At 33.6% G+C, this 19,121-nt stretch overlaps 1 protein-coding gene across 6 annotated transcripts in view; it reads left to right on the top strand.

Annotated features, from left to right (window-relative positions):
- Positions 1–19,121, top strand: part of LOC136849162 (uncharacterized) — a 744,860-nt gene that overhangs the window by 305,659 nt on the left and 420,080 nt on the right. For all 6 annotated transcript variants that reach the window (XM_067122257.1, XM_067122259.1, XM_067122255.1 and 3 more), the window contains one exon: positions 17,670–17,843. The gene's annotated coding sequence lies outside the window, so the exon portion shown is untranslated. The remainder of the gene's footprint in view (positions 1–17,669; positions 17,844–19,121) is intronic.

The following is a 19,121-nucleotide window of genomic DNA, read 5'->3' as shown; positions in this document are numbered from 1 at the left end:
AAACTTAGCTTAAAAATGGCTTCATGCTTATTTTTTGACCAGGGAGTTAGTTACGAATATAATTTTTACTAGATGAACAACGTTTTTCATGATATCTGTATTCTCTTTCAAATAGTTACTCGATACAGTGGTCACTATTAATCTCGGGAAATTGAACATTACATATTTTATTACACTGACACAATTTGATGTTATTTATCTCACCTCCTCAGTTTCCGTTCAGTTATTATTCAGTGAAAGGAAATATCTCGTAAAGCTTAATAATATAGATGAAACAAGATTTGCACTGCACGTCAAAATACTGATGAAGTAAACATGAAAGTTCTTTTGTATCATCCACAGGAAATGCAGAGAAATATTTTCCCAAACTGTTTCTGTATTTCCTGGGAAAGAATGTTATGAAGAAAAGTTCAGATAGTAATATGTGAAAGGAAAAATGAAAAATGAAAATGAAGCAAGACAGGGATATTTTGCGTACACATACACACACACACACACACACACACACAAACACACACATATATATATATATATATATATATATATATATATATATATAATATATATATATATATATATATATATATATATATATAATGATATTCTCGATGTTCATAAAGACAGTTAAAAAAGTGCTATGAGAGTTTTATTTAGTTTCAGGACTAGCCAGAGGAAGTAAACTTTATAAGGCCGGGAGAAATTATATAAAAAAAAAAGATAGGGAAAAGGTTTCGAAATCAGAGGGAATGTTTTTTCAAAAAAGAGAAAGGGAAAATTTTCTTTAAAAAGAGAGTCGAAAGTTATCCAAAATTACAGAAGGAAAAGTTCTCCAAGTAAATAATGAAAGTTCTCAGAAGAGGGAGATGGTATCTAACAGGAAAAAAAAAAAATTAAAAAATAAGAGAAATACACGTGTAAGGACTAATAAAACGTAGTTGTCAAAAAATTGGTATGGTTTTTGAATTTCAGTTAATTTGGCAAGAGAAAATATAGTAGGAATCATCTGTAGGACACTGAAAATTATATATCATTGTTGTAATGGCTTGGAAATACGATTAATTTGTAATGTAATGCATCATAATATTTTACTTATTTGTATGGTTTTATTCATTTAAAGATTATTTCCTTCTTCATCCCTTTATTTTACTAGATTACCTTAGCTTGGGTTTTATTCTGACAAAAATACTTGGGTTTAATTGCGATTTAATTAAAATATTTCTTTTGGCCAGTCACTTTCATATCACTTATTGTAAACAAAATGTACTTGGACCCTAGTCTTCTCTTTGCTTCGTCTTAGCATGTTCATTTATACATTATCTAAGTAAATAATGTATATATAACTCAGAGTAATATGCTTCTATACATTTAGTCTGATCTCTTTAACAAACACTGGGACTCGAAAAGCAGATAATGCACTTTAGTACAGTGTATATTTTTTTGTAATAAAAACTTATCGTAAGAAATTAACTATGGCATCGGTACTAAAGGATAAAATTTATTTGATATTGACTCCGTTGAGGTCATTTTTATTTTGCATATGAAATTAGAAACTATACTGAAAACATACCTTGACTGCAGCGACTTTCTTTTTTTGATTTAGTAACGCTAACTATTCTTTCAGTCTAGCATGTGTACCTTTTTATCATTCTATTAGTTTTGCTGAAACTGCCCATCGATGCGAATAGAACAAGCAGTTGTCTTGCAAAGCAAAACTAGAGTCCGTAAGCGAAATAGAACAGGATAGCAAATGAATAACTACCAACAAACATAAATAATAGGAAACAAACAAAAGGAACGGGCCTTCTGTTCTTCAAGTACATTTCTTCGGAAGGCTGAAAGTTTAATGGATTATCAATAAATATGTATATGGCAAAAATCTTGATATTTAAGCTTTTAGAAGATCACTAATACTGGATGTAAGGTATTCCTCCAAGGGAGGAGGTTAAACAGGCAAGTAAAAGGAAATGGGTATACGGTGTTACTTCGGGTTTATTTGCCCAAAGGAAGAGTGATATGATGGTAAACGAAATTAAGGAGGCTGTATAAGGACTTATGGTTGCCAGGCATGCGTCTGCACATAAGGACTAAAATGCCATTCTTACCCTCCATGTCTGGAACATGAATAACCATTTCTTTGCTAACTTAGTATCGAGAAGAAGTATTTCTCGATCTCATTTTGAGGTACCACTTTTCTTTCAGAGAGGCAAGTCATAATATCTAGAAGGTGATTTTGATATGAAATTGGTTTCCATTTTGACTCAGGTCTTCAATTAATCTCCAGTTTCTATTTCATATTATGATGCATACGAACCATTTCATCTTAACTGGCGTTGTTTCTCTCTCTCTCTCTCTCTCTCTCTCTCTCTCTCTCTCTCTCTCTCTCTCTCTCTCTCTCTCTCTCTCTCAGTAATCTCCTAACGTAAAGCATTACTCATATCAAATTGAGTAGCTCCCAGAGCGATAAAGTTACATAAAGTATAACGTTGTTGATCAAGCAATGCCTGAAGAATGGTCATACTAAATAACTCAGTGGCTAGTTAACACTGGAGATTCAGCATTTAGGTAGTCTCGTAGCATCTGCATGTCGGTTAAGTTGGTACGGAAACTATATAATAACCTGTACGTAATCTGTTTTTAGATTAAACTTTTACGAGAGAGAGAGAGAGAGAGAGAGAGAGAGAGAGAGAGAGAGAGAGAGAGAGAGAGAGAGAGAGAGAGAGAAAAGGAAATATATTAAGGCCATATATGAAGTAATTAAACTGTGTGTATTGGAATATTAGCATAGTTCGTTTTCCAAGTTTAGATATGTAAAAATAAACTACACCGTATATATTGACAGTAAATAAAACAAAAGGCTGAAATGCTCAGATGTATAAATCACTTGGAGGCCAGCTGCACAAATATACAAGTAAATACAATACTCATTTGAATATACATATAAATCAAAGATTTTTTTTTTATTCGTATCAGTGATTGCTGGTTCAGAGTTTCTGGTGAACAAGTAAATGTTTCTCATATTTCTCCCTCAAGCAAATAATCCCAAGGCAGATCTTATGTGAAGAACTGAATGAACAAATAAGGGGTTTGTTAAAGATAAATGTCAAGATTTATGTTATTGGTGTTGCTCCATTTTCGTATATTCTTTTCAAATGTATTACAACTAGTTTTTCTTTGCTGGAATATGTGGCATATAAGTAAATATGCTGACTTTTGAGAGCTCTTACTCAGCTCTTTTGATTATCATGATGCGATTTTATGGAAAATTGCTAGTCAAGTAAATGATCTTCTGCTATGTTCCTTACACGAAAATGGCGACGAATTATTTCTTATTTGAATGAATGGTTTCAAAACTGATTATTTAGTATTTACAGCCCTGCAATTCAGAGAGGTGTGGACGTGATCTTAAATCTGGAACACCAACAGTTCAGATTCAAAGTTCTGACCTGAATCGAACACGTGAGCTGAATTGTTTGGCTGGAAATTGGATCTCGTGAAATTGCAGAACAAATACCGAGTTCAGTTCCAGTGGTAAACATGAAAATGCAGAGTGGACAAAGAATTCGCTTTGCAAGATAATTAAAGATTGACCTCTCACGGGTAAATCCTTGAGGCCTTCTTTACTTATACCTTGAGGCTGCTACTTCTTTTTTTAGGTTTTCATGGGCGAAAACATTTGGCTAACAAAATTTTAAAAATATTAACAATTAGAGCTGCAAGCACTAGCAGTAATTTTAATGAAACTTTTACCTAGAAACAATCACTTTCTCTTTATGATATATACATACAAACATTATATATATATATATATATATATATATATATATATATATATATATATATATATATATATATATATATATATATATATATATATATATATATATATATATATATATATATATATATATTTAACTGGCAGTTCCAAATATTTCCAAAATTATGCATTTATTTAATCTTAGTCTCTTATAAGTAGATTTCCATCTGGTTGTACACCATCATCTCTCACCTCTCTCTCTCTCTCTCTCTCTCTCTCTCTCTCTCTCTCTCTCTCTCTCTCTCTCAAGGAAGAATTAATTGTGAAGCAAATCCCTCTCACTTTACTTTACCATTTGAAGTTTTTATTCGTCTTTTCCATTACTTAATTTTTTTTCTTTATTATCACCAATTGCTGTTCTTACTTCACGCCAAGTTCCAGCAACCCTCTCCCCACCCCCGGCTTTCCGCCCTCCTCAGGCTCCTCCTCCTCCTCTTCCTCCTCCTCCTCCTCCTCCTCCTCCTCCTCCTCCTCCACCGGAGCCCCACCTAACCCCACCCCACCCCACCCCACCCCAGCCACATACCTAAAATTTACATCTATATGCGTATGGTCAGACGATGACAACATAAAATGGCCTGTGATGACCCTCGACTATATCAATGGACCCTGTAGTTTGCATTACGACTCTGTTGATCGTAGAGTGTCGCCATAACCATCGGAGACCAGATTCCATAACGTCACTTCAGGCCATGACCTGGCGATGTGCGACTGAAAATTGCTATTGCTTTCGGAAACTTATATAATGTTCATGGATATGACGGTGATAGAAGAGAAATAAAATTATGAAATTAAATTATCGGTGATCATATCTGTTCGGAGAGAGAGAGAGAGAGAGAGAGAGAGAGAGAGAGAGAGAGAGAGAGAGAGAGAGAGAATTCTTTGGTTGTAATTAAAGCTCGTATATTCTTCGTTATTCCTTAGCTATTTTTTTTATACTAGCGAATAGAGATGTATTAATAGAATAAATGTTATTACGATTATAGAAAAATAAGATAAAAATGACTGTTTCTTATAGGTAATGAAAACCACTGATTTTGCAAAAATGAAAGAGAAAAAACATTTATTAAGTAGAAAGTCACTGAACAATATTTTCAACTTCTTTTGATGAATCTCTAGCGGCAGTCACATTATTTCACTAATTTTACTTATTAGTGCATTGGGCCTGCTTAACATCATTGCGCTACATAGTATACGAAATGACAAATTACCCACAAGGCCTCGTTCATTTCTAGAGTCCCCCGTAGGTTGGGGGGCGGGTATTGCCTTCAGTGCACCTCATGCGGTGCACTGTAGGCATTACTTAAGGTTCTTTGTAGCGCGCCTTCGGCCCCTAGCTGCAACTCCTTTCGTTCCTTTTACTGTACCGCCCTTCATATTCTCTTTCTTCTATCTTACTTTCCACCCTCTCTTAACAATTGATTCATTGTACAACTGCGAAGTTTTCCTCCTGTTACACCTTTCAGACTTTTACTGTCAATTTCCGTGTCAGCGCTGAATGACCTCATAGGTCCCAGTGCTTGGCTATTGGCCTAAATTCTGTATTCAGTTCAATTTCTAGCGTCTAGAAATGGACACGGCCTTGTGCGTTTGTAGACCTTCCCTTTGTTGGCAGCCTTTTCCTGAAGTCTGAAGTTCACAGAAAATATAAATTTATAAATGACCACATGTAAAATAAGAAGTATTGTTCAAATTTAGAAAACGAGATATATTAAATCTTATCACTGCAATTTAATATGCCTCATGACTGCCCACGTCAAAACTCAATATTGTCGCCCGGTAACTGTTATATTTACATATATCCCTTATATTTTAAATGCCCCCTATTAATTAGGTTAATGCATGACGCGAGCAGTCGTTTAAAACTTCTTTTTAAATGTTGGGTGAACCAAAACCGTTTGTAACAGGGATTAAAGGAAAAATCACTCACTGATAATTAAAAATTCTCTATTGACTAGAGAGAGAGAGAGAGAGAGAGAGAGAGAGAGAGAGAGAGAGAGAGAGAGATCAAGTTATCATTCCTGAAAGTAGTTTTATTAAAATGTCCTTTTTGTACTCGAATGAAATGAAAAGGATGCGTTTTCTCTTCACAAATGTAGACCACAATCACAATACATCTCAGTGTAACCGATAAAATCTGTCGTGATTATTCTCTTACAACAAGAGATTTCTCGCTTTCGCTTCAAAGGCTGCATCCCTAAAATTCACCCCTGAAGTGATTAATTTACCCACCTCGCATTTCCGAATCCCCCGGCAGGAATTAAAAGCTGGAATTTATTTTTGCATTTCACTAAATGCCATCTCCGACCGCACTGTCAGCTCCAGGTGTACGATCACGTCCACAGCTCTCTTAGTCTGAATTCTCCATATCCTATAATTTATGTCTCTGCATATGAAGTTATCGAAGGAAAATACAAATTTTCTCCGAAAATAATGTTAACTTGGGTTGACAGCAATAGCGTTTAGTGAGACTTAGAAATCGTCTGAGATAAACGTTAGATATATCAGCTATTGTTATTGATGTGATGATTATTTGCTGGTCTGAAAAAGGTTATTTCCTAAATTTTTGTTTCGTTTTTCACCTAAAAATTACGAAAACTACAAGTACTGTATTAAGGATGAAATATTTTGAGTTAAGTATACCTTAGTTTAACCAGACCACTGAGCTGATTAACAGCTCTCCTAGGGGTGGCCCGAAGGATTAGATTTATTTTACGTGGCTAAGAACCAGTTGGTTACCTAGCAACGGGACCTACAGCTTATTGTGGAATCCGAACCACATTATAACGAGAAATGAATTTCTATTGCCAGAAATGAATTTCTCTAATTCTTCATTGGCCGGTCGGAGAACCGAACGCGGGCCCAGCAGAGTGCTATCCGAGAACGATACCAACCCTTCCACTGAGGAACTTGAAACATTTGTTAATGCGATCACCTTCATATTGGCCGGGCTTGATAAAGTTATAGAGGGACTGTAATAACGAGGGTAATTCTACAATAAATTCATGTATCATTAATAATTTTGAAAAATTTGCCTACCTTTCTTTAAAACATACGTAAATTTGTCACGTGAAGTATGGCAATCAAATAAAAGAAATTTTATTTTATTTTTTTAGCTCTCACAAGGGCTCACTTAAACCAAGATCAGTACGAGAAATACTAATTCTTTCTGTCAAAACTTAATAATTTCCAAGTTTGTTTACAGTGCAGCTTTCTGTTACTGCTATAATTGTATAACACTTTTTCCACCTGACAAATGGATGTGACGTCATTCTTAAAGTTACTGCTTCACTAATCGAGGCTATTTCCATGACTTCGAGCATTCATTTGCTTTGCATTGTTCCTTATCTGTTATGTCAGTGACTTAACATTTGATCGTTCTTAGTATAATGCATGTGGTTTATTAGGCATAATTGGCAATTAGTATGAAAAAGTAGTCTTTCACAATTGCTCCTCACGCACCAATCGTCTACATTTACCATCTAATTTTGATATTAATTCCAGCAAAAAACTAAATGAGTGATTGTCTCTGTCTTTTTGGCTCGATCAAAACTGTTTTGATAGGCTCCAAAACACGCCTGGAGCTTCGTATTTGTGACTGTTTTGGCCTTAAATATACGCACAGATATCATATTGCTTTCTTGTATATGTTATTATCTTAACTCTGTTTAGTACCCTGAAGATGACTTTGGAATAAAAGTTGAAAATCTTGGTACCACTTCCCCTCTATTTTCACGCGAGAACTTATTATATACTTCATCCACGGGACCACTGTGGAAATTACAATACCATTCGTAATGGCATCTTTATGATAAGAAAACCTGACTAGAATGTGTAAAGAGGAAAGAAAGGGTAGTAAATGAAGGAGTCACATGACACAAAAGAGCTACGCACATAGACCAAATTCCGAGTTATTTCTGTATCGAATGCAAACCTCCTCTTCCTGTTTTACTCGTTATGAGAGAAATTCTCCAATAGTGCTCAGCTTTCGAAATGACATCTTTTGTCAGTAGTGACGAAATATGGAATGAGTTATTGTTCGTTTTATTGATGAAACATTGCTTCGCAACAGACTGTTTCGTCATCCCAGTGGTTATGAGGCGGTTGCAAAAATCTGTCCACTGTTGCAATGGGTAAGTGACCTCTACATGCCTGGAAAAAATATTCGAACTTTTTTTTACAAACCTGAACAATAAAGGAATAATCCATCTTAGTGACACATCAGGTAATTTCTGCACGAATTATAGAATGATTACTTTGGTGTAAAAGAATGAATCTCTCTAAAAGAATGAGTCTTTCTCTCTGTCTCTATGAACTTCAATCAGATTAGTATGATAACGAATATTCTTTCGGATATAACATGTTGTGATTTATAATTCTGGTGAGTAAAGTATTTAATTGGCACGATACAACACCTTGCGTGAGAATATTTGGCATAAAGTATTGTGTATAAAAAAAACAGGTGTCAAAAGGTTAATTAGTAAAAGTATGGGATGTCACAAATGCTAAAGAGAATAATTTGACTACTCACTTCGTCTACTAGCCATTCCAGTTGATATGGGATTTTAACGTCAGTTTTGCTCAAGTAAAACGTAGGAGTATTATATATAAATATTTAGCACATGAGGCACTATATACTGTATATGCTTGGAGAAGGCAGTAAGTTTAAATGGCAAATGAACTTAAACGTGATAACATATTTAATTTTGTAATTGTCACAAATAAATATGACTGCCGGGCAAAAAAAAAAAGTATAAAATGCGCCGAAGTTTCTTCGGCGCAGTCGAGTTTTCTGTACAGCCACTACAGTGTATAATCTAGGCCACCGGAAATAGACCTATTTTTCGGTGGTCTCGGTATAATGCTGTATGAGCTTCGGCCCATGAAACTTTAACCACTACCCAGTGGTGGCCTATCCTATTTCGTTGCCAGAAGCACGATTATGGCTAACTTTAACCTGAAATAAAATAAAAATTACTAAGGCTGGAGGGTTGCAATTTGGGACATTTGATGACTGGAGGGTGGATGATCAAATTACCAATTTGCAGCCCTCTAGCCTCAGCAGTTTTTAAGATCTGAGGGCGGACAGAAAAAAGTGCGGACAGACAGACAAAGCCGGCACAATAGTTTTATTTTACAAAAAGATAATAGATAATAGACAAAGAATTTTGGTATGTAGCATCAGCCATAGAGTAATAATTTTATTACGCTTTGTAAAATAGAGGTAAATAAGGAAAACAGAAAACTTTGTCCATAAAATCTTTTATGGATAACTTTCTAATGTAAACAACTAGAAAGAGAAAAAACGATTTAGGGCATTTAAGCTTCTTTCTGAAAAGATCTTATTCCCCAATCCATTTCTCTAGGCACTGCAGACGAAGCCTCATTGAAACCTTCCAATTCTCCCTCTGATGACGAGACCAGACGATTCATTTCGAAATTTTAAGCTCACGAGCGAGATAATCTTTTAAGATACTTTTCTTCTTTACGTTGGGATGAACGAGGTCTTAACCCTTTAAGAGACTGAAGTAATCTCTCTCATAATAAAGAGATTCAGGAATATTTTACATAATTCCTCTATTTCTTCTCTGAATTTCCCTTGATTATTCAGGAACGACTGGAGTGATTCATTGACGCCAAATGGACATTTTCCACTGCGTTTTTTTTTTTATTCAAACACATTGTGGCATAAACGAAAATCCAAATATAGAGTTAAGAATTTGCAACAGGCGGAGAAGGATTTTTGTTTGTGAGGAGAATTGTAATTGGTTAGAAAAAAGTTTATTTCAATTCCCATTTAATTTCAGAAGATTTCTTTGCATAAAAAGCTACATATGAAATGTGTTGTATCAAAATGAATATAATCATTAGTGATTTATCGACATTTTCCACTGCTGCGTCTTTTTTTTTTATTCAAACATATTTTGGCATAAAGGAAAATCTGATTATAGAATTAAAAATTTGCAACAGGCGAAAAAGGATTTTTTTGTGAGGAAAATTGTAATTGGTTTCGAAAAAAGTTTATTTCAATTCCCATTTAATGATTTCGGAAGATTTCTTTGCATAAAAAGTTACATATGGTATGTGTTGTATCAAAATTAATATAATCATTAGTTGAAGATTAATTTCTCAATCAAATTTCACGTATGAATCGTTAGTAAGCATCTAGGGGTGATAGGCTATATCAAAGGGTTGCGTAGATCTCTACCACTTCTAGCCAGTATTTCTGAGTCGGAGGTTTCCATAAAATTGTATTTCATATTTTTCTTATCGCATAGTTTATTGCGTACCTTTTTTTTGTTTAATTGCTGATAACAAAATGATGTTACGTATTGAAATAAAAAAAATGGATTTTACCTGTGGCTATGAGGCAAACCATTTCTGGACAGCTAGCAATGGATATGAGAGTATTTTGTCATTTACTTTTGGTATCGGCCACCATTCTAAAAAAAAAAAATTGATTTTGCGTCAAAGCACTTTCTGCTGTTTGACTCTGACATCGGGATTTTCGAGGGTATTCAAGGTCAAAGGTAAAAATTAAAATCTGAATATGAATGAAATGAAATAATACTAAAAACAAAAAAGTTTAAAACTACATCGAGTGTTGCGTTCAATAGGCGACCGCAACTTGAATCGTTACTCCACTGGCCAGAATTCTTCGGTAACTTTTTCGCTAATTAATCATCTGTCGTTTTTTCTCTGTCCTTTCAATTAACCGGGACGAATTTTGAAATTGTTGGCGGACAGTGCAGTGGCTGATCCCCCTCCCCTCCCACAACAGATGCAAAGGTTAATTAGAGGATGCCATGTTCGAGTTAACGTCTCACTTGTAAATGGTTGTACTTTAATGAATTTCGCTTTAGTCGAACAATCGTCATGTGAACTAATTAGAGAGAGAGAGAGAGAGTTTTTTTTTTATTTGAGAGATATAGAGCGGGAGAGAGAGAGAGAGTTTTTTATTTGAGAGATATAGATTGATTGATTGAGAGAGAGAGAGAGAGACAGAGAGACAGAGTTCTTTATTTGATTGATTGAGAGAGAGAGAGAGAGAGAGAGAGAGAGAGAGAGAGAGAGAGAGAGTCCTTATTTGAATGAGAGACAGAGCGGGAAATGGTGGGAAAACTGTTCTCTATTAAAGAGAAAAAGTTGGACAGTTTTCGAAAATTGCTGAAAAATTCTACGTCAGTATTTTCCCTGACAGGAACAAACAAACCCTTGTATTACAGCATTGCAAGGGTATAATGATACTGAAACTCTGTATTTGAGAAATCAAAAGAATTCCTTTTATTTCCGGGATCTGTACATTATAAATGGTATCTCTGAATAACTTCAAGATAAAAGTATATTCCTGTCAATCTTTCAGTTTAATGTATATCAGGTTTTTTTTTTTAAACCATACAATTCACGTCTACTTCGATTTCGCTCTTAAGTTTAAATTTCAAACGAAACAGGTATTTAATCTTAAAACAGGTAAATATAGCCTCCTGGTAATTTTGCATGAGAGAGAGAGAGAGAGAGAGAGAGAGATAGATCATGTCTATTATATATATATATATATATATATATATATATATATATATATATATATATATATATATATATATATATATATATATATATATATATATATATATATATATATATATATATATATATACATACATATCCATCCTCTTTTGAAACTGCATTTGGTATTTCACAGAATTCTGCACCAAAGTCTCTTTCTCTCTCTCTCTGTTAAGATAGATAGCTTCATTTTCTAAATTACTTTCTTATCAAGAGAGTCCATTTTCATGATGGCATAAATCTTACGTTCCCGATGATTTCAATCCCAGATATTACGAACGGCGTTCAGTCATGATTTGGTTCCCTGTTGCTGAAAATATATTTGCTTCAAGTGAATGCGTCCTTTTCCCCAATAGGTATTCGTTGTTAATGAAACACTTTAATATTCCAACGGGTTATATGTCCCTCCATGACTTCGATAAAACGGTTGATTTTTAATTCTTACGTTCTTGTAAGGCAATTTATTGGTAATGTTACTTTTAACCTAATAGGTAGTGAAGAACGGACTAGATTTAATATTATAGCTTTATAATGCACTTTGGTATAAATTAACTGGTAAAAATCATTAGTTGCTATTCAGAGTAAAAATGGCTTTTATTTGATGGCATTTGAAAGAGTTAGTGTATTAAAAGTTTTTTACTTGACCTAGAAGTCTGAAATGTACAATACTGAATTAATAAAGAAATGCTGCAAAAAAATTTAGAAAGATTTTGAAAGTGTTTTTATAGAGGGAGACAGTTGTAAATACGAGAAAAAGCAGAACATGAAAAGGTTACCTTTTGTAATTTAAATGAGCTATTGTATTGAAAATTATATTGTCTAATTTCCATTGTGTACCTGGAAGGTATTTTTTATGAATCCAATTGTTTTTTAGATAGGAAGACAAAAATTTATTTTGCTGTGCTAATAAATTAATAGATCTTCAGCTTTCTTTATTAAGAGGAACGTTCGTAACTTCACCAACCTTGTATTCCTTAATTAATTTATCAAATTTCAACGATTCTTAAAACATACGGTGCTCTTTTATTTAGACACTAACTCAAGCAGTCGCTTATTAGGTCAAACCCGTAGGGGTGTAGTGCTGTCAGTGCACCTCGTGCGGTGCACTGTAGGCATTACTTAAGGTTCTTTGCAGCGTACCTTCGGCCCCTAGCTGCAACTCCTTCCGTTTTTTTTACTGTACCTCCTCCCATATTCTCTTTCTTCCATCTTACTTTCCACCCTCCACTAACAATTAATTCTTAGTGCAATTGCGAGGTTTTCCTCCTGTTACACCTTTCAAACCTTTTACGGTCAATGTCCGTTTCAGCTCTGAATGACCTCAGTGCTTGGCCATTGGCCTAAATTTTATATTCAGTTCAAATGATTCAATTCAGTGTTTATTAGGTCAGACAATGTTATTGAAATCGTGCGCTTTTAAGACGATTTACTGAAAGTCTTGCTAACAAACTGATGACCTGATGAAAGCGGTAAAAAGTTGTATACTTGCTATTAAAACTTCTTCTTCGTTTAACGTGCTTGCTATTAAAACAAACTCTGAAAAACAAATATATATATATATATATATATATATATATATATATATATATATATATATATATATATATATATATATCACAATATATTTCTGTTCTGTTTTCTCTCAAAGATGTTATGTAATTAAGACCAGATCTTGACTTTAAAGGGCATGGAGTCTGAATAACCTTTAATTAATGACATACCCGAATAATAGTCTTATGCTGATTTTGGTTTTGTCCACTTCATTCACCAGTACTACACATTTTTTTTAGTTTCACTTAAATAGCGGCCGGACTTTAGGGCATTTTTCAGTAGTAAGCTCTATTTGCAATTACTGCAGTTAGACGAATAACATGTTTCTGTCGGATTTTGCCATTTTTGTGACGTCATAACCATGTAACTTCTGCACTGTGATTGTTTGGGTTCAACAGCCACGGACCCATGAGTTACCCTCCTGCCAATTTATGAGTACTTGGTAAAGAAAAGTATGTTTAAAAGGGTCAGGAAGCCTAATATGATAATTATGAAGAAAACTCGACAGGTATCCTGGCTACTGATCATCGCTTGTTATTTAGCATTTTACTGTTCATTACAGTACTTTAGCTGAAAACAAAAATATTCGCTTGGTCGTATATTTTTTGCCTCATGAAATTTTGCCAGTTTACTTAATCATGTATCGGTAATATAAGACATAAATATAAGCTAATAGTTTAAATGCAACTTGGTTTTTTGTTTAGTCTTACCGTACTTCTAGCTCGCATTTGCTTGGTATAGGATGTATATACGATCTTTTCATGTACATAAATCTTAAAAACAATTTATACCCTGAACTGTCCTTATCGACCTATCGTCCATTGCGAACGAAAGAATTAGTATACAATTTACTTTATATATATATATATATATATATATATATATATATATATATATATATATATATATATACATATATATATACATATATACAGTATATATATATATATATATATATATATATATATATATATATATATATATGTATATATTTGTATATATATATACATATATACAGTATATATATATATATATATATTTGTATATATTATTATATATATATATATATATATATATATATATATATATATATATATATATATATATATATATATATATATATATATATATCCCTTATTATCAGTCCCTTTCTGTCTTTAATATAGGTCTGAAAACAATTATATCATTACTTTGCCCTCATGCCGCATCCTAGTATGCTTTCAGACGACACGTCTTTCTTACGGCCTGGTCCTATGTGATATTTATAACTTCATTATATAGACTGATTAGCCTCATTAGGTCCAGTCATATTTTGCCACGCTTGCTTCATACCCGGTCAAGTCGCATCCTCATTTGCTAAAAGATTAGGACCCTTTGGGACAAGTCACATCCTCATTATGGAAAAGCTTGTTTTTCGAGTCATTTTTTATCTCAAGAGTCTTCCTCTCAGCCTCTGGAAGCCTTTGTCTCGGGTAGAAAATACTTTTTGCTGTACGATATGGAAGAGACGTGGGTCTGTTTGCGAAGCCGAAGGATGGTTGGAGCTTCCCAAGTAGATTTCTTATTTTGGCGCATTAAAGGACGAAAAATAAAGGGTAATGTAAGCATAGATCCATTTTGTAGTTTTCTGTAAAAGAAAATTATTGTGCCGGCTTTGCTGTCCGTCCGCACTTTATTCTGTCCGCACTTATTTCTGTCCTCACTTTTTGTCCGCCCTCAGATCTTAAAAAACTACTGAGGCTAGAAGGCTGCAAATTAGTATGTTGATCATCCACCATCCAATCATCAAACATACTAAATTGCAGTCCTCTAGCCTCAGTAGTTTTTATTTAACGGAAGGTTAAAGTTAGCTACAATCGTGATTCTGGCAACCGTATAGGATAGGCCACCACCGGGCAGTGGTTAAAGTTTCATGGGCCGCAGCTCTTACAGCATTATACCGAGACCACCGAAAGATACATCTGTTTTCGGTGGCCTTGATTATAAGCTGTAGCGGCTGTACAGAAAACTCGATTGCGCCGAAGAAACTTCGGCCCATATTTTACTTGTTTTCATCACACATGATTATTCAGATATTCAGTATATCTCTCTCTGTGTTCTGAAGTATTTCGTAAGTGAGCTGTGTAATTCAATATATCGTTAATACAAAAATTCTTTTAGATATTTTCCATTAATGGTATAAATAATCCTAACCTAACAGCAACAACCATTGAATTGGAAGACACTCCTAATGGAGGAGTGTGACTTCGACCTTTTCCCATTTGAAGGTTAGAGATTACAGTACATGTGTGGATTTCCTCAGACTATCTTCTGTTGCACTGTGTTCACTGAAATCATGCAAGCGTTAATCTACAGCTCACTACTCTCCAGTTAGTGCCAGTATTCGACAAACCAACCTAACTCTGGGCCGGTCCCAAGTCCGGATGAGCAGGGAAGGTTGGAGTCAGAAAGGGTATCCACTTGCAAAACATCTGCCAAAACTAATTATGAAATGAGCCATTACAGGTAAAAATAGCCCCTCTGGGTTTCTAACCAACGTCATTTACCAGGTGTCCAGAGTTGAAAACAGGGAGACAAAACACTTAATGTCTTAACCTCATCTACCATTCCACTGATAATGATATCTGGTTCTCATCCTGAGCAAGGCCATAATATTTGATATTGGATCTTATACCTAAAGAGTCATCAACCTTCTAGGCAGATACTCATATCATCGGATCGTAGCCCAGATGCAGGTAGTACCTGCTAGGCCACCTAAACCTGATGCTCATTAAGGCACAGGGACAAATCTTACTTATTATAATGACTTCGAAACTCCTAGATTTGATTGCATTCACTTTTTTATAAAAATATTATCGTCTCTGACTTGAAAAATACGTTTATTCTTTCACTTAATTAATTCAAAATAATCATTGAAAACTGTCATCAATATGTGGTCTTAAAAAGGTTTTCAATTTGCATCATTACGTATTAAAGACTGATGAATTGTAGGAGTAATATACGATTGTTTTCATTTGAATGCACGTGTCCAGTATATATGGGGAGGAGAGAGAGAGAGAGAGAGAGAGAGAGAGAGAGAGAGAGAGAGAGAGAGAGAGAGAGAGAGAGAGAGAGAGAGAGAGGTGGGTTGAATAATCCATCATTAAAAAAACGACTTACTATAGATGCGACAGAAAATTACATAAATAATAACAAAATAACGTTAAAAAGTTGAACTGTCTGTAAAAGCAAATGATGGTCATATCAGATGACTGCTCATTCAAATAAATATGCAGTGATTATTCATAAATTTAATGACGAATAATATTTAGATAGAATCTGATACCCCAGTTCAGTGAAAAGCCGACACTTATCTGTAATGGACTGAGCTTAATATATTAAAAAATATTCCATAAATTACTACTTTAATTACCTAAAACGTTTCCTATACCCCTGGAATATCTGTTTGTCCGAAACGCTTCAACAACTCAACAGCAAGACCTATTAACATCGTGCAACAGGAACACATCCAATTTGCTAATGAGAGATAAGGCTCCTCTTCGTGTTTATTCACTCGATAAGAGCCAATATACACCAATCACCTCGGTTCATTTCAATGTTGGTTTGTTGATATGAGGCGAAAGGGACATTCGTCAATGAAAACAAGATTTGTAAGCTTTTCTTTCAGATAATAAAACAGATTTTTGCTCATTCTACAATGATCTCATTTATTGATCAGTGTCTGATTGCTGATATATATATATATATATATATATATATATATATATATATATATATATATATATATATATATATATATATATATATATATATATATATATATATATATATATATATATATATATTTATATATATATATATATATATATATATATATGTATACACACACATATACAAATATATATATACACATATGAACACATTTATATATATATATATATATATATATATATATATATATATATATATATATATATATATATATATATATATATATATATTGATAGATTACGTGAAAGAGGTATTGGAAAGTTGAGTTGTGTTAGTAGCGGCTAATGTTGAGGAATTTTTCTGCATAAGGAGCTCATAAACGACTCAACTTTAAAGAGTATGAATCTGGCAATAAGTGTTTTTTTTTTTTTTTTTTTGAGGCGCCCTTTTCTGGATATGTTTTTTAAAATCGAATTGTAAGTTGATTTCAGAGGAACTTTCTAAACAAGAATGCTGTTTTTTCGTTAATTCTTTCATATGGATATGTGTATATGGTATCTTTAAGAGTACTAATTTCAAGATTTAAAAACTGAAATTTTTCAAAATTGGCGATTATGAATATTCAGCAGCATCCAGACAAACTATGTTTGCATTTTATGTTATCTTGTAACTTACTTCTTTATCACCCATTTTTTTATTCTTATCAGTTTCAGGGGAAAACTCTGTCTCAAGGACTTTTTCGACTTTTGGATCATTAATTCATTTCATAATTTTTGTTGACTATATTGTGGCTGCAAATCTTAGTGATTGTTGTTAAACTTTGTCACTCGCGTATTTATGTTTGGTTTTATGTATTCAGAGGTTTAAATGTCATTTTGTATAGAATAAAGTCAAAATTAAGAAAAATCCTCCCAAAAATTTTTATGAGTATGACTGCATCTTTCTGCTGTTTTCCTAACAAAATGTGAAGGTTGAATTAAATACTTGCACATAACTATTCATAAATTTTTTCCCTTTTGTTTTTCAGAACAGTAAGCAATTGTTGTCTGCTGTACATCAACAAAAGGCTGGTCGCCTCCCACTGGTGACAGAAATGGCTATTTTATGAAAGCTGCGATTTTTCACCAGTACCTGGAAGAATAATGAAAAACGCGATGACCTTTGTTCTACGGTGCTGAGTTAGGAACATTGTTTTATGGAGGTAAGTCAGGTAGTTCTAGGTAGAATTCTGAATTAGAACCTTGACATTTTATTATCTATCACATATTTTTTGCTTTCTGTTCGAGAGAATAATTGATGAAAGGAAAACTGGGACTATTGAGGGCAATTGCAAAGAAAACTTTTGCAACAGACACCTATACGAATGCTCCGTGATAGGAGCTTATCAACATGCTATCTCGTCATTGATGTTGAAGTCACTATAATAGGAATAAAAGTTTTATTACATATATAAATCAATAAAGGGACCTAACTCTCTTTATTTTACATGGGGAGGGGGCGGCCTGTACACAAACATATCTTTAAACGCAGAAAATGTTAACGATGATCTCGAAAACTGGGTGAGATCTAGTATCTTATGGGCAATTGTATACAAAATTACTATTATTTAGACTCGTAGTAAGTAAGCAATTACGTTTTCATAGCTTTATCAGGAGAATGAAGGAATTATACCAGGGTCCGTCATATCCAACTAAATATCCATTCATTTTTTTGTAATTTTTTTTTTTAAGATTAGATGTGTTTCACTGTACATCGTTTAGTTGGAGATATATCTGTTTACATTACTTACCAAGTAAATGAAGAGTAAAAAAAAACTGTTTAGAATTCAAAGTTTTTAAGCTAATAACAGTAAATAAAGCAAAAATTAAAAGTATTATAAAGAAAAACGACCAAAAGAAAGGTAAGAAATGACAAAGGGAATGGATGGGTAGTTCCATATATTGAAAGCAGAGTGACAAATAAGGTAATAAGTCTTTGAACATAAAAATAACCCAAGACCCATTAAAGAAGAGAGCAAGAAAGGGGAATAAATGAGAGGAGGACATGAAAACAGGGGATTAAAATCAGAAAGAAAAGAAGCAGTGACGAAAAAGTAACGTACGGTGTAAAATGGTAACGGAAAAAGATATGGAAAGTTAAGCTCATAACAAAAAATCTTGTCAAATAAATGAAGAATTAAGTAATACTTTGTTAATTAATAGAAGGAAAAGAAGCCGGTTGGTTAAAAAGATAAACTGAAACAGAAAGTTGAAAGTAGTAATGATTTGGGTCATTAATTTGATACGCGCACACACACGCACGCATATAAACATTCATATCCAAGAAATTCGTTCACCCCATTGACGTCAGTGCTGTTTACGACGTCGATATACCAAATTATCTATGATAAAAATGCCAATAAAGTGTTTTCACAAGTGATTAGGTTAGGAATATGTTATGTAAAAAATTATTCTGCTAGATATATCTCCTTCTGTATCGC

Source organism: Macrobrachium rosenbergii, chromosome 20, assembly GCF_040412425.1.
Source record: "Macrobrachium rosenbergii isolate ZJJX-2024 chromosome 20, ASM4041242v1, whole genome shotgun sequence".
Taxonomy (NCBI): Eukaryota; Metazoa; Arthropoda; class Malacostraca; order Decapoda; family Palaemonidae; genus Macrobrachium; species Macrobrachium rosenbergii.
The sequence above is the reverse complement of the archived record's forward strand: the minus strand, read 5'-3'. Positions and strand labels throughout refer to the sequence as shown.